This window comes from Helicoverpa armigera, chromosome 21 (genome assembly GCF_030705265.1).
Source record: "Helicoverpa armigera isolate CAAS_96S chromosome 21, ASM3070526v1, whole genome shotgun sequence".
Classification (NCBI taxonomy): domain Eukaryota; kingdom Metazoa; phylum Arthropoda; class Insecta; order Lepidoptera; family Noctuidae; genus Helicoverpa; species Helicoverpa armigera.
The window spans coordinates 5,997,432-6,015,318 of NC_087140.1; positions in this window are offsets into that span (position 1 = coordinate 5,997,432).

The following is a 17,887-nucleotide window of genomic DNA, read 5'->3' on the forward strand; positions in this document are numbered from 1 at the left end:
GTTACACGGTAACTCCTAATAGATACATATAAAGAAAATAAAGGCTAGTGTTTATGTAAACAGGTACCTTTAGTTTACAGTACACTGGAATTTCTTACTAAAACGATCGTATTAACCGTTTAGATTTACTCTACTCCAGAGACAAAAGTTTTCTCTCCAGGGAACCCTAAAGTAGCGGAACAGTAGTTTACAAAATGCATAAAGCTACTTCCAGTTCGCACTCACTTACAAAAAGGTTTAGTTCCATGCCCTGCGACTTGATCGCAGCCAGGCATTGTCGGAATCTTGCTTCTGTGTCCTGAGTAAGCGCTCTCGATACGAATGCAAAGCATGCGGTGCGATTTTCTTTGAAGTGGCCAATATGACGTTGCGTGGTACGCTACGGCGTAGCATAAGTACATCTGTCAATTCGCTTCGGATCGCATCGCGTTTTCAATTTACCTACGCAGGACGCATCCTTAGTTGAACTGACAAATTATGATAGCAGAATATAGGTATTGTGTGACGATTGAAATCGACCGCGTTCGTCTTTTGTTATTCCTTGGAAATGACGCCATACATGTTCCGTCTATTGTCTATTTCTATAGTTGCCTCAGTCGCGTGCGTTCTGCATCTAGCACTTAGTTGCGATATGCAACATAGCACAGGCACGAACCTTTATGTTACCAAATAAATTATGCAAAAGTTTATATAACAGACACGTATAAATTGAAACAGGTAATAGCTAAGCTTTGTTTCGAAATCTATAGAGAAGATTTACTGTCTGATGCGCAATTGTTCTAATTTTATCCTTAATAGAAGGTCAGGATCATGTATTTTGTGTGCGAGAATAGTGAAACTATTTACTTCAAGTGTTCTTGTAAATATGAATGATTGCTACTATTCAAAACAGATGCAATCAAAGCGTTTTGGGATATATTTTCGGTTATTGCGGTGTATTTTGGAGCCGTTTACTTTTGGATGGTACAATAGAGAACGGTTCGTATTTACAAACAGCTCTATAGTATTATTAACGCAAGACAAAAGTTGTGGTACTATTAGTAAGATTATTTCTGTTTTACATTTTGTACTGAGGATTATATGAAAAATAAACGAAAGTCAATATATGAAATGATATGAGTACAAAATACCTATCTATAAATAGACTCAAACTTCAGGTATCCAGACATCCTTAAACGGAAGATTTGGTTCTCAGACAAAGGATAATAAAGACTTTCCTCTACACGTCACACGACAGTAAAACAATATGGAGACTGCTTTTATTACAATACTAAAGCACAAACACTAACCTGAATTGTTTATCAAAACGACCTTCTTCATTTCAACCTTATGTTAATGGAGCTAGGGTTCAAAATGCCTTGGATTGTAGTCAAGTTTTAAGTCGTGGATATAATACTGTCAACGATGCAGGTAGTTTTGGCAGTGATAATAACATCAGGTTGGGCTGTGGGTAGACCAAGGAGAACAAAATGACTAGCGGAGGTGCCATGCAGGAAAATCGCTTAAGAAAGTAGCACGCCAAAATGCGGGTATGTGGGGGACGAGGAACGTTACTGTTTTTGCCCTTATACGCCTTCTTTGGGCCCAATCATTTTCTTTAATACCAAAAACCGTTGACAGATGTCTCAAAGAAGCCGAGAGCATTGTTAGTTCGCTAGTAACTGGTCTTTGGTCATACCCGTCGTATGATTTTAACCTAGAAGAAGGCGCCTGACATAGGTACCTGCATTATGATGGCATCTCCGCTCATTTTTTCTTACTCCGTGCGGTAGACAGACATACAGGATTGTGCTCGGAGATCGGATGTCGCCGTTTCAGATGAGTACTGACAGTTTTGCAAGGAACATTTTGTAGATCGCTTTAAGTGACTTTGAACTGCAACGAGTTTCTGAATCTCTTAGAGCTTTGGGACTTGGGTGTGTATGATATCAACGTGTTCTTGTATGAACTATATTTGATAAGGGTTAAAATTTTGTAGTTGAAAGAATGATGCGCAATTTTGTATGAACCCTGGCCTGATAACCAATAAAAGTTCTAATGTGACTTGAAACTGAAATCTAGGGGTTTCCGTCTTAAATACTGGAATTTTGGAAATCGTCTATTTTACCGGTATGAGAATAAATGCTGAAACAAACTCAAGAATGGAAACTACAGACGATAGGTAGGCCTATCATATTTTTACCTAGTTAACAAACGACTGCCAATAAGCTTAAATAATAAATCTTGCTTGGTTCTGAACCCTGATGTAATAGGAAAAATAGGAAGCCATAATTGCAGAACCCCACCATATGCACTTTTTTTTTTAACGACGTCCAAAATCATCAAATGAGATGATTTTGGACCCCCGCACTCCCGCTGCGGGTTAGCTGCGGTGAGGGAGAGTCAGACTCTTACTGACTAAAAACCGTCGTGTTCCGTCGTAGGCTTTTTATGTACCAGGGCCGCGGTAACTCTTTCGAATAACTCCGTACCACCATATACACCTCACAAATCTTTTCACACAATATAAAGGGACCCCTATACATGCCTATTCAGTACCTAATATCTACATTCTCCCCATATTACATACGTACACAAGTTATAAAGAATCTAAGATGGAAAAATTCCACGTTATTTGCATATCGATTCAATTTGAAGCTTCCAGCTATGTGGCCCGTATTCCTTAAATAGCTTTGAGGTATGACAAAATTGGATCAGTGTAAACAGAATGTTTGCTTAAGGTATTTTTAAATAATTAGGGGTTTTTGCGTTCGTTACTTGGAGTAATGTAAGCAGAAAATGTTTGGGTGGAGTTTGTAAATAAAATAGGGAGCCGCTGTTTTTTATTTTGATCTGATATGAGATAGAACTAGGTATAAACTTTACACAGCTATCTTCATATGAATAGTATCAGGAATATACATATACCTAAATTCATGTTTATTCTGTAGTGGTATATAATCTTTTGTCGTCTGGCACAACTTTTAAGATAAAACATTCACCTTATTTCAATTTATTATTTCTACTACTATACCCAATGTAATGAAATCATAAAGTAACTGTCTTTGAAAATTCCCATACATACAAACTTTTATTCAACAAAAAATCCCCATAAATATTAATAAAATTAAATGAATGTTTTACACATGAAAAATGTCAGCAGCGCATCAGAACGTCACCGGTACAGATAAGAGTGACAAATGGCATCCTGTAATGATTTACATTAGGTACGTGAAATGACGCGCGCGCTTCACCGCTGAAAACTTTGTAATGGGTAACGTTAGGATTTTTGTAATGTAGGTATATTTTTGTATTTTTGAAAAATATTAAAAGGTGGGTAAAACATAAGCATGACATGAATAGAATCATTTCTTTTTGCCAAAAACAGTTTTCTTTTTAAATAAATTTTAGATAACTGTTACTATTCCATACTCGTTTGGGTTGATTTTATGTTAAGAGAAAAGAGATAGGTACCTAGCTAAGTAGCTACTTAAACAAGTATTATTTTTAATTGTTTTGAAACAAAAACTTTTTTAAATGGTATAAATAAAAATGCAATTTAGCCTCCATAAAACTTCTTTTTCAATATTTTATAGGTAGCATAATAATTTTTGAAATTAAAACCCGAACATAATACATTTATGCGACATGAATTAAAATACAGTTTTCATTCTTAAATCTCTATAACCAACATTGAAATATTAGTTTTTGATTCAACATCCGACGTTTCATTTGAGTAACACACGAAAATAATTGCTTATTTATACTATCGACTATAAATATGTCTCCAGAATCGAAATAGCTATGACAAATGTTCCCACATGATTTACGTATGTGCAAAAAACTTGGCAAAATTTCATTGCACATGAAAACTATATATCTCTGTCTATATTATACGTAGATAAACAAAATATTATAGGAAAAAAAATATTTTGCATAAACCATGCTATTAATTTTTGATGACAGGTTGCAATTTGTATTTGTTAGCTAGATAAGATAATGATCATCAGTAGGTAGTTTTTTTACTAACTTACTAAAAAAGATCATTCTGAATTTGTCTATAATTTTATTTTTTTATGAATTGTAATTTCACGCTGCTCTTGTTCTTCAACATAACTGCTTGAAATATGCCGTCGTTGTCGTGTCAGCCGAAAGACGTCCACTGCTGGACAAAGGCCTCCCCCAAGGTTTTCCACTTTGCTCGATCTTGAACCTGCATCCACTGCTTCCCGGCGACTTTAGGCAGATCGTCCGTCCATTTAGTACTTACTTGGTTCAGCGCGTGCATTTAATGAAATATCCTTTTTTCTCTGTAAATTAAACCCGTTACTTTTCTTAATCCCTTTATTTTGTGTATGTATTAAATCACCTTTTAAACATAATCAGTCAAGCTACGTGTGCATGAGCTCGATGCACGACACTCAGTACTGACAGCACCGATAGCGCCGGTAAAAGCTCGTCGATGTACATGCGTGTGTGAGTGAAATTGTTACGAACGTTAGTACATAGCTTCACGACAGTACATCTTTATTCTGTGGAAATTATATATTACGTGATAAAATGTAACTTTCTGTTGTGCCATCAATCTTGTCACACGTGATTAGGGCGGGGTGACGAATCGCTCCGGTCACCGAAGTTGCTAGATAAATGCCTCTTCAACCACTAACGTTTCTCGGAGTATTTCCCAAACATTCATAAGCGACAGATTTTGTAATCTTAACTTTGTTGAACGATTTTCTGGATAGTTTCAATTAATTCACGGATTTAAATGGGTGACAGAGAATAAAATATATTTAAATCCGAACGTATTTTTGTTATGTCGAAATTTATTTTCAGTGGTTTGGTAACTATCTTATGATTTGTAGGTGTTTTCATTTTAACATACAAAATTTAAAGTATGTAAATGTTTGAAAAATAACACAATTGTATGTTCTTTGAAAACTTTCTCACTAGTGGGATCCGACAAGAATAACTCCAAACTAAAGTCAATTCGAATGTCAATATTGTTCTGCTCTTTTTTCTATTACAAACAATAGCTATCGTAAATAAGCATTTTTAACATTTATAGTGCAAATATTGAGTCGGATACTATAGTGGCGTCTTCCGTGTTTTACGAGTGACATAGCCTGAAGCACTTAAGACAAACGCGCTTCAGGATAATTCCTGGAACCCTTACTGAAAAAGAATGTAACATTATAACACAAACTCAATTTAATCTTTCGTCCTTTACATTATTTTTGGTAAATAAAAGCTGATGTTTAACTTAAGAAAAATATTTTTTAAGCATATTTAATTTTTCATATTTTTAATTAATTTTTTCTCAAAACTATCTTGCAGCTCAACTTTTTTCTCAAAACTTTTTAACGAAGTTTTGTTGTCTAACACCAAGATAAAGTTTCCTCAGTTTATAAACTGCGGATTTTATTTCTGCGCGATTAAGAACAAAGAGAGGTAGACAAAAGGGTTATACCACAATGCTTTGTTTTCAAACTAAAAGTTTTTTATTTAAAAGTTTGTCTTTGAAGTTGAATGGGTATCTGAAAATCTCTCGAAAAATTCAAGTTATTTTTGTTTATTCTATTATCTTAATATCTTTACTTGTACTTATTAAAAATAATTCTATACAAATTCCAAAACATTTTGAGCAGAGAAAAATAAAAACTAAACACTCTCATCATACTAAACAAATTAATTTTAAACGAAATAGTAAGAAATCATATGTTTAACGTCACAACATAACATGACTGTCCCGCGACCACTTTATAGCTATTAATTAAAACATTTATCTCTATTAATCTTGGGGATATAAAAATAACTTCTAAATATATATTATACTAGCCGTTGTACCGTGGTTTAACTAGCGTCCCGTGAGAACTACTGCCAGTACAGCATGTCGATTCTATAAAATATCACAACTCACTTCGACATCACTCTCACTTCGACTTCGATCTAAAGGTAGAATTCCGTGGACGCGACAATAGTCAACCTATGAAAATGTATGGCACCGTTGTCGAGGCCCGTGACAGTCGCGCGCGGCCGACGAATTTCGTAAGCTGCTCGCGGCATTGTCAAAAATTTAATTCTGGTTTTACTAAAATTCTATAGATGTTATTAAGCGCTAGACCATGTTGAGAAGCGTACGGCCGCGAGCGGCTCACGAAATTCGTCGTCCGCGCGCGACTGTCGCAGCCCTCGGCAGCGGTGCCATACATTTTCATAGGTTGATTTTTGTCGCGCGCGGCTGCGACAATCGCGACCCACGGAATTCTACCTTAAAGTTTCGTGATTGACATTGTCAAACTACACTAGCGCTTCACTATCGAGCGTGTTGACAAGTTGAACTAAATCAAAGTCGAGATTTTGACAGATCTGTCAAAATCTGTCTATCTATAGGGAGGTAGGGAGAGATGGGCAGTTGGGAGATGATCAAATCAGAATAAAAGGGGTCCTTTTATTCTGATTTCTGATCATAGTTTTGTTTTTTATTGGGTAGTTTACGTTACCGACTGGTAACGGTGTTCATCCATAGACTATCTGTCATTTCTGTGAGTTGTCAAGAACAAACACTCGTAAAAGTACTTAAATATTTTGTTGCGGTTTCGGATCGTTATAAAGAGAAAACTAATGAAAGGTATGTGTATTTTCTATTATTAATTATTGATTGTCAAAATCTCCAGTTACAATTATAGTAAGTCGATGCAATCCACACCTATTATACCTTTAGAAGAGAGTACTACAGCAATAGTTAATGGGCCCCACGTTTTTATTTTAGTCTAATATGACCGGGACCACCTACGTAGGTTGACAGGTAAGTAACTATTTTTTATTTTCTAGTTTTCAGTGCACATAAGATAAAACCGTTTAACTTAAAAGTTTTTACCGATTTTTTTCATAAACTAAGTCAAAGTGTCCAATGCTCCCTATGGTAGGGAGGCTTGGACATACCATGTAATGTATAATTTGTAAATTTTTGTTCTTCTTCTTCAGTGAAAATTTGTGAGGTTATAAATCTGCGCGAAAAATCCTTTATAGAATCTTGTTTCAGGTACCGTTGCCAACTTGATCTAGAGACTATTATATTTAAAATAGTGTTTAAATAAAGTTCTAAGTGTTTTAAAGTGATTAAGTGCCTACCTTTAACGATGGCTAGAATGTTTTGCTTAAATCTTTATTAGAAGAAGCTCATGCTTTAGATAATTTAGAAAAGCGTCAACAATCTGCTAGAATTCGTAGTTTATCTTTATTAACTCGCGATGATGACTATGTGAGCATATATAGATTGTCAAAGGAGCTAATTGACCAACTGGAGTCTGATTTACTGCCCTGATAAAGCCCACAAAACGTCGAGGCAAAGGACTTACAACTCGTGTAAAAGTAAGTATTGACACAGTTTATAGTTGAAAAATTGTAATCAAGCACACAATAATAAGAAAACACTTAGTTCTTAATAAGGAGTATTCCCTTTATGTGGTTTCCCGCCAGCTGATATGTTTTCAAAAGACTCTGTACTTCAGTTATAATATTGGTATTCTCTTAAGCATGAAAATAACCAAATTGGTCTCAATTTTGTTTTCACTAAATCCAGATAAAGTAGGTATTACATTTTTTATTGATTTATTGTTTCACAGATACTATGTACTTTATCATTCTTGGCTAGTGGCGGTTACCAGAAGGTTATTAAAGAGGGCATCAGAACTTATTTATCGCAACCGTCTGCATCTCGTTGCATAAATGAAGTAGTGGAAGCTCTGAACAATCCGGCCGTAGTAAAAAAATATATAAGGTTTCCTCAAAATCAGCAAGAAAGGCAAATTGGCGCTGTCAGTATTTTTTTTCGTAGGGTAAGCATAGATTATATTCACAGCACGAATTTAGAGATTTCTGTTTATTTTATACTTAAAAGCTGCCTCAAATTCCTTACAATAACAAATTATAACTAAAACATCATATTTAGCTAAAATTCTGTGTCAAAACTGATAAAATTAAAACTGATTAATCTCGGTTGACATTTTGTCGAGTGGGGAAGTCACTAGCACAGCATTGGTCGATGTCGAGCTCACTTCACTTCGCAAGTGATTAGGTGATGTTTACAGAATGCAAAATCAAGGTCGTTCTGAATCGAATGCGAAGTGAATAGCGAAGTGAAATGCGAGTTGTTGTTCGAATTTTATAGAATCGACGTGCAGGCAGGCCTTGGCCCTGTTGCGCCCCGCTGGGGTTGCTGACAGTATTCTACTTGTGTAGCCCTTTCATTTGATACCCATATTGAGGGGGCTGTGCCATTTTGTGCCGGCGGCCATATTGGATTTAATTAAAGGTGTATACAAAATTTCAGACCAATCGGTTGACAGGAAGAGGGTGAAATTTGAATTACTAAATTTGATCCAAGAATAAATAATAAAACAAACGGGGTGAGCTAAATAAAACCGTTTAAATATCTCGTAATGTTGAAACTGATTGTAATTTTTAGGAAAGCTCTTTCATTATATCTAGCCGAATATAAGAAATGGCAATAAAAGTTGATAATGATCTGTAAAATCTGATTTTTTATGCAATAAATTGTGAAAAAGTGCCCATCCCTCCCCTACCTCCCCTAAAGTATGAAATGACATTACGAATCGAAGTGAAATGCGAGTTGTTGATCGAGTTTTATAGAATCCCAGTACAGGGATAAAATAAAGCCTATGTTACTCGCAGATAATGGTAGCTTTCTAATGATGAAGAATTTTTTAAATCGATCTTTAGAGTTTTTGAGTTTGTCCATTATTCCAAACAAACAAAGTTTTCCGCTTTATAATATTAGTGTAGAATGGTACAGCCTAATAATATTCCAGTGAAGTCGGCGACCGAAGCCATGCGTCGCTTGCATAGCTAGACATGTGCGTTACTTGTGTCGCGAGTGGTAAGCGAGAGCGGGGCGATTTTATTAGCGTTCTAGCTTACAGTTACCACACTAGTGATACTTTTAACTTCATGAAGTGCAAAACTGTTACGCTTTGCATCCGTAAACTGCAGATTAGTCTGAACTGTTTGACTAAAATATATTGTCCCCTCCAGATGGAGTTTTAGGCAACTTCTTATCTAGGTGCGGGTTGTTGTTACCTTGGGAAGAGGTCGTAATGTCGCGGTCGAATTAAAATATTATACTATTTTATTATATATCAGTAAGAGCAGCAGTAAGAGTCTACATAAAATTATTTAGTAAAAAGCGTATTAGCTAGACCCTCCCGCTGTGGGTTAGCAACTGTGAGGGAGTGTCAGACTCTTACTGACTAAAGACTGTCGTGTTCCGTCGTAGGCCTTTTATATACCAGGGCCGCGGTAACTCTTTAGAACAATCCCGCAGCCCCGGCAGACGAGCTAGACTGTATCTCAGTTTGTGTAACATTTGCAAGTTGTGAAGAGTAAAATTTTAAGCAGGAAGTAATCAGTAGTAGTCTTTCTACAGTAGCATTATTCAAGAAACAAAAAAACACTGTGCTCTTATACCTCGCACCACACAGCAGTACTACAAGCATAATTTAGCTAACACGATTAACTCTGTCGGGAACAGATGCAAACGAGGCTTCAATGTTTGAACTTAATTACACGATTGCCATGTCAGTCGGTTTACATCACAACATGCCAGTGTTACAGTGTTGCCAATTTTACCTGATTACCCCCGGTTTTGGGTAGAGGGAAATTAACGTGGGCTTCGGTGGTGTCAGGGTTGCAAGCTTATTAAGCTGATATAATAATTGGTTATCAGTTTATTCAAAGTAGAATCTTAGTGGATAAGCGGAGACTAGATTTGTAGCTATTAGATGAAATTTTACTTAGGACTACATAACAGGTGAAATGTGGATGTTATAAATGTTAATCGTCTAGGGAAATTTTCAGCAACTGTAGCGGTTGTTTTAGAAGATCAGCCAGCCTCGCAGTAGATAGATAGATAGATAGATAGATAAAACATTTATTCAGACAAACGACAAGACACCATAAAGATAAATAAGAAATAAAACAAAACAAGAAGTGGGTAGACAGACAAACATAAAATACAAAAATTAATGGCGTGGTGCAGTGTCTTACGCTTGCACCGAATGGGAGTCCAGCTCAGCATGTGTCAGTACACGAGTGCATGCGTAGACAGGCGGAAGATTTATTTCCTCACTCTCAAATTACGATGGCAGGACAATTGGACGCGATCGTAGAGAGATTAGGCGTAGGAACGAAAGCTTACGTGCTGTCTGAAAATTAAATATCCTCGTTATGCATACCTCTATTCCATTAGGTCCATACTTCGAAAGCTACCTTTAGGAATTAAAGTGTATGAAATACTATTTTTAGACGACCACGTCAGTCATTCTCTATATTTATACAGATATAAACGAACAGTTACTGCTCATTATTGCTAAGCTTAAATACCAATATTCCTAAACAGTTTACTAACAAAATACCACAACACCTTGCTAAGTACAGAATCTATTACAGTATAAAGGTCTAAGTAAAGTGCCGACTAGACTAGACGATGGAGGTAGTTTCGAAGGCGCGATGGAGTCGAAACTTTCTCTATACTCCACACTTCCTTGATAAAGTTGGAAACTGTAGATTCTGGAATGCTACCTTGGAAACTATATTGTTTTGTGGCATTACCTCGATACTCGTTTCTTCCTGCTTTTCTGGTTATTTAGGTATGTAGTTACATAGTTTAATGAGATGGAAAACTGGGGAAAACAACCAGACTGATTGAACTCTCTCTATTATTAATGTATAATATGACATTGATAATAGAGGTTGCTTAGGGAAGTACATCAGATAGTTTTAATGTAACCACGGTCCTAGTAATTTGCCCGACTAATGCCATTAAAGTGTACTTTGCCTAACCGCCCACCTAATGTTTAAGATCAAAAATGTAAAATTGGTGTACCTTATAAATAATATCTATCTATTAAAAAACCGACGCCAACATATTACGAAAAGACTAGACAAGTGATGAAATAGTCCGCATGACTCACTATTAGTTGATCATATTGACTAAAACATGACACAAAAAAACTTATCCAACGCGTTTTATTTGGCAATCGACGAGGTTCGAAAGCGGAAGTTTCATATTTTTATAAACAAATACAATAGCATGTATTGACAGCTGCCTGTCCGGTATTTTATACGATATGAAATATTTTTCCGTTTTATATCAATCTTATTTCACCCGAACAGAAATTTTATATTCTGCGCATAATTTTCTAGAAGAATAGAAATATGCTAGTTTACCACTGGCGTTGATCTTGCAGAATTTCCAATGACAAATATAAGATACGTTTGGTTAATGCTTCTTATTAGGTAATTACTCAAAGCGAAATAACACAAAATCTCTGTATAAAATTAATGGACACCCATCCACTGAAAGACCGCGGCAGAGTTAACTTAACCTGAAACAATTGATTTGAGCTAAAATCAGTCTTCAAAAATAAAGCTAAAAAAATCGGAACCAAAAACAAACACTGAATTTTAGGTACAATCGCGATGATAAAGATTACGCGTCCCAAAGCGAGTGTACGTCATAAAACCTTGTACAAGTACATTCGCGTTCACAAGTGCTTGTGCCTCGAGTGCTTTATTTCTTTGTAAGAAAAGTGCAATAAAGTATATTGTGGAACATTTTGATGTTTTATAACGATGATACAACGTCGTTTGCTATCTACAGCGTGTTCTGATGTGTGCAGAATGTCTTTCTACGTCGCTTCGTAAATGGTCGCTTATTTTTAAGAAAATCGTTGTTTATTTTTCTTCGTGTAGGTAACTTTAGAAAAATTGCACTCATTTGAGAAAGTTAAAGTTTAAAGACGTGTAAAATTTTCACCTTGCTTTCAACGGTGATTTGTTGACTTATATTTGACAACGAAAAATACAAACATTTAATTTTGTGACAAATGTAATTTACAGTTTATATCACTTCACGGCGTAACTGATTTTTATATATGTTTTATACCTAAGTAGCATACATAAATTCCGCTTGTAGGTAAATGTCAAAACCATTCTGTACTTACTACATCTATATCAACATTTCCCTAATAAAAAGGAACGAAATAAGAGTCGGATCAATGTCGAGTGAAACCTCTTTATAGACTTATAAAGTATCAGTATAGTACTCGTTGAATGATCAACATGGTGAAAATAAAAACAAGGGAACAATAGGATTGACTTTATGTATGTCAGAAAGCTGAGGATATTATGTTAGTATTTTTTAGGTTCCGTACGCGAAAGGTGGGTCTATTACTAAAACTTGACAATTAGGGTGTATTTCATGAACTGTGATTTAGACAATCGAAAACACAGCATATGGATTCCTGTTGCCTCTACAGAATGCAAAAATGCATGTTAGGGAGTTTCCATTGAACAACATGCAAAAAATGCATGCTATTGAGCTTTCATGCAACAACGGTCGTTTTTCGCCGCTTTATTAACTTACGAAACGGAACCTTTTCAGCCACATTTTTTAGCACTGAGCTTTCAAAACAAATATGTAATCAATTTAAACAGTTTTCTTTTGGATTATTTACATTTATTTGTTCATATCTGAGTCGAACCCGTAACAAGAAATACGACAGCTTATCAATCAATTAGCACTCCAAACCTGCTGTAGGTATTACTGAACTATTATGTATGTAATTATTCTGAAAACCCTGAACGCTTCAGTTCATACATTTATTGAATACCATTTGAATGACATTTTGGCGACGAGTCAGTTCTGCCTGACCGAATAACTGAAAGTTGATGAAAGCAAAGGAAATGTCAATGAAAATAAAACTTTTGCCAAATTCCGTTCAAATGTCAAAATGGACAAGTTTCTTGTTGCTATGACATTGGTTTTATTTTTATTATAGCACTAGCAGTTAGACCCGCGTCCTGGGTTGCTATTTCCCGCATCCGGATAAAAGTAGCCTCTGGTGTTTCCCAGGCGACCAGCCACTGCCGAGACGTCACGAAAGTCGTCTTTGGTCCTCGTGGCCCCTCTCTAAAAGGCAGAAGACGGCATAAATGCTGAGGATTTTAGAGGGTGCAAGCCCCACATAACCTCACCGTCTCCCCGGGCGGTGTGTGTATGCGTCAGGCATTTTCCTCAGCTGAAACAAAAAAAAAGGCTATCAACTATCCGCTTACCAAAATGTACATATGTTTATGAATCGGTTTCGTAGCTTTGTCGTGAAAGCGCGACAGATAGACACACATACAAAGTCAAGCATTTATGAGTCGTATTTTTGCCGTAAAATGGCTGAAGCAATTGAAATCGCATTCTTTGTGTGGTTGAATACTCTACTTCTTATATGGATGGGCGAAGTACTTCTCTCGAGATGCAAGTAGAACTGCAGCAAGAATCTTTAAAGAACAGAGACTGTGGAAGTACTAAACTTCAGATTCTTAGTTTAATTCCCAGTTCGGGCAGTGTTATTAGATTACTCGCCAGCATTTCCCGGGAGCCTGAAGTTTAGATAATTAATACCGGTTGGTTAACAAAGGAATTTAACGTAACCAAATCTTGAAAACAAGGGGGTCTGATTTCACCATGGACGGAATCATTATTTCATTTATAAAATCATGCTTATTTTCCTGCCCGCACCACATTTATTTTGGGGTCAGCTTCCATTACCGGTTTTATTCACATCCCAGAAAAACTACTTCGCGCACCTGGATAAAAAGTAGCATTTAGCCTTTTTAGATAAATAGGCAATCTAACATTGGAGGCATTTTTCAAATCGATCCAGCAGTTTTTGAGATTACTGCGTTCAAGCAAAAAGACAAACAACCTCTTCACAGCACAGATACGCCTCTGATGTGCAAATCTTTCATACAACACAACAAAAATCCAAGCAAAAAACATGGCAACATAAACTGGAACACAGCAAAATTGAATAAGGCGTTAACTTGAAGAATTTGCAAGGAAATGAAAGCTATTCCCCCGATCTAACGTCTAGAAGCTTCCAATCCGACGCGAATGACTCGTTTAAAAACTGTTTAAGTTTTGCAATTTTGCTTGCCTTTTCGCCTAGCTGACAGTTTGCCGCTAAACACTCGGGCTTATTAAGATGTTGAGAGTATCCGTGAATTGGATCGTATTGCCTTTTATGGCGTGCGAAATGCAGTTTGAAATTGGAATAGTTCATTTTTGTTTTTGAAGTTTATGGTAAGAAAGTTGCCAGCATTATTTTTAAAGATACGAGTGCCAAATAAAAAGGTTGGTTATGTACCATAGAGTAATATGAGACAGCGAAAAGGCATTATTAAATTGCTTTTTAATTACATTACGAAAATACAGTAGTAAATAAGTACTTAATTAAAGTGAACAAAATAGTTTTCATTTCGGTACTAATTATGTAGTGTACTTATAATTTTTAATTAGCAACATTTTCATTTTAATAACACAAAAACGCTCTTCAAATTTTTAATTAGCAGTTTACTTACATTTTGGTTCAAAAAGGGCTTCAAAATTGGATGCTCATGAAAATTAATTCGCCCTTGCTGCAAAAGGTTGGGTAAAATGGCCCTTTCAGTGGGTACAATCGATTTATAAACTGGTAAGAAAAGTTTATAAAGGTGGAAATAAATTAAAACGATTTAGACTAAACAGTCAACCGACAGTTCATCCGATGCAATGGTTGTCAATTTGTTTTTATTAATTAAGATAATCTTGATTCCAATCAAAGTTTTCTACCGGTCTGATATTGGCTAAATACCTGATCTTTATAATATGCGTAGTTATTATCATTCATCTTCATACTAACTTATGAGCCTAAACATAGAAGTTACTATCGGCCGACTAAAAGTTGCAGTATGCGAGTAATCTTACTGCAAAAGGTGGCTTAAAATGGCCTTTTAAGTGGGTACAACGATTTATAAACTCCCAAGAAAGTTTATGAAAGTGGGAATATACTCCGCTGACTTTTCTTGCAATCAATCGTATGATTAGCCATCGAAGAATTTATTAGAAGGAAAATAAGCCGAGTAATATTAAAACGCTGTCGAGATGAAGTTTAATATACCCTTCGAATCAATATGCTGAATTGCGATAAAAATGTAGCTGTTTATTATTTGAAGCAGATGTTACAGCTGTCCAGTGAAGAGGGTCTTTTTGTTTTGTTTTGTTTTTGAGACTTGTTTATTATATTTTGTGCTGAAGTAAAACTGCCGCAGGTGAGTCACCAACAAACTCTAGAGTATTAGGTATAATCCTCCTATCCTACTTACTAATCTAAATATATAAAACTCAAAGATGACTGACTGACTGACATAGTGATCTATCAACGCACAGCTGAAACCACTGGACGGATCGGGCTGAAATTTGGCATGCAGGTAGATGTTATGACGTAGGCATCCGCTAAGAAAGGATTTTGATCAATTCTACCCCCAAGGGGATAAAATAGGGGATGGAAATTTGTATACATCTTCTTAGATTTTATGAAGAAGTCCACGTACTGTCACGTGAAAGAATGCACCTACGGGATAAGTAGTATTTTGACTATTCTATATTGCCCACGCAGACGAAGTTGCGGGCAACAGCTAGTTTAATTATAAACGTAAAGGGAGTTTATAAGAAATTACAGGTTATTTATTATTTATTACCTACATTGGTTACTCTTTCATCTAAAAACTTTTGATGGATCTTGACTATTATATGTACAGGACAATAGCATATATGCAACGATGCAAAAATGCTTTTTACCCATGTACGGAAAATAGATATCTCAGGAAGTGGCTGATACCGCTGACAAAAGCTAGTCACTAATATAGATTTCAAGATTTAAATGCCATTAATAGTGGTTACCGTTAAACCGAGGATCTAACTACATAGTTAAACAATGACATACCGACATAAGTGCGGATGTCAACTATATTGAGTGCCAAGTATCTTGCTGTTACTGATCGGTGGTAAGTGTATTAACTACAGTAGGTACATTAAGTGGTTTGTAATAGTTAGTACCTATTATTACGTGTTACGTGTAATTCAGAGTAACAGTTGTCTACTCTGGTAGATAAATTGGGTAAAGGAGAAAGAGAGCGAGAAGAGAATAGTTATGTCTGAGAGATTAATAGAATACGTTAATAAACAGGAAAATTTTGAAACTGAAAATCATCCAACATCATTTTGTATTTCTTGAAATATTTTAAGTCGGCAAAATATCTACCAATCATTCTCAAAAGTACACGATATTTTGGTAGGAATTACGTATAATTTGGATACATAAGCATTAAAAGCCAATACTATTTGGTTATAGAAAAGCGTCAAAAAGTAAATTTTCATTAAAATGTCAAAGTGCTTTCTGAACTCATATCAGTTTTAACTAGGAAGTGATTTAACTATGAGCATGTAGAAAATTTAGTTCACTTCACTGCATTAACTACTTTCATTTTAAATCGCTGAAAATTAAAATAAGTTAACTTTTCTAAAGGTATTTTTCAGTCGTAATGGACGGGGAATATTAAGCGCTTTTAGCGTTAACTACGCTTTGAGTATTTTTCAGCTTTTTTCAGCTACTTATTCTGAGGGGTAATTCAGGTTCTTTGGTACTGTGTGACGCCTACATAAGGACTCTATTTAGAAGATTTGCTACCCTTAAAATGAGATGGCGTTAAACTTATTTTGGACTTCTTGAATCTTCGGAAATTAAATTAATGAATGTATCAAAAATATGCATAGGTATTTCATCTTATATCTATACATATAATAAAATGATAGGAAAGTCAAAACTGTACATTGAATATTTTTTTTAAAGAATACTTGGGGGGTGATCTATTATCGATTCTGAACCCAAATATATAGTTTTTAGAATTTTTGTCTGTTTGTCTGTTTGTCTGTATGTTTGGTCTCACTGAACTCGAAAAGTACTGCATAGATTTAAATCAAATTTTGCATGAATATTACCTGGGAGCCGGTTCAACATATAGGATATATATTATCACGCTATCACCTACGGGGGATGAGCAATGAACGATAATTTCTGTTAACGTTTCTGCAACAGCGGGTGCAATAATGACACATACTTGAATGTTGAACTTTGTAAGTTTATCGGCCTGTTATCAATCTTTACATAGAAAATAACGCTTTTATAAGTAACTTGAGCAAAAAACTGAATTTAAAGAAGTGATATCCTAAAATTATAGATGAAGAAAATCATGCAGAAACAGATGTGCCATAAAACTGGTAGTAGGTAAAATATCAATGAAAACAGACTTCACTTTGTCATGGTATGTTCTTACTTTCAAGAAAAAATTATATGACAACTTGTGTATTTCGCTACTATAAAAACACTACAAGAAATATCAGCGCATCATCAGGGACATTTTTATAATTCTTTCACCATTAGAAAGCTACATTATCTGCGAGTAACATAGGGTATATTTTATCCCGGTGCGGGCAGTAGTTCCCATGGGAAGCGGTACCCACGTCCCGAAGAAATTATGAACTTCCCCACATTCTTAAAAAGTCTACATATGTTGTTCTGACATAATATAAGCTATACCTCTCATAAACATGAATATCCATTAATTTCATCCAATAACAAACATGCATCACACTGAAAGTGCATTGCGAGTCTAAGATTTTATTATTATAAAAACATCCATCCTCCGAGCCTTTTCCCAATCATGTTGGGGTCGGCTTCCAGTCTAACCGGATTCAGCTGAGTACCAGTGCTTTACAAGAAGCGACTGCCTATCTGACCTCCTCGACCCAGTAACCCGGGCAACCCGATACCCCTTGGTTAGACTGGTGTCAGACTTACTGGCTTCTGACTACCCATAACGACTGCCAAGGATGTTCACTGACAGCCGGGACCTACAGTTTAACGTGCCATCCGAAACACAGTCAATGGTGTCTAAGATATACTTAGAAAGTACATACAAACTTAGAAAAGTTGCATTGGTACTTGCCTGA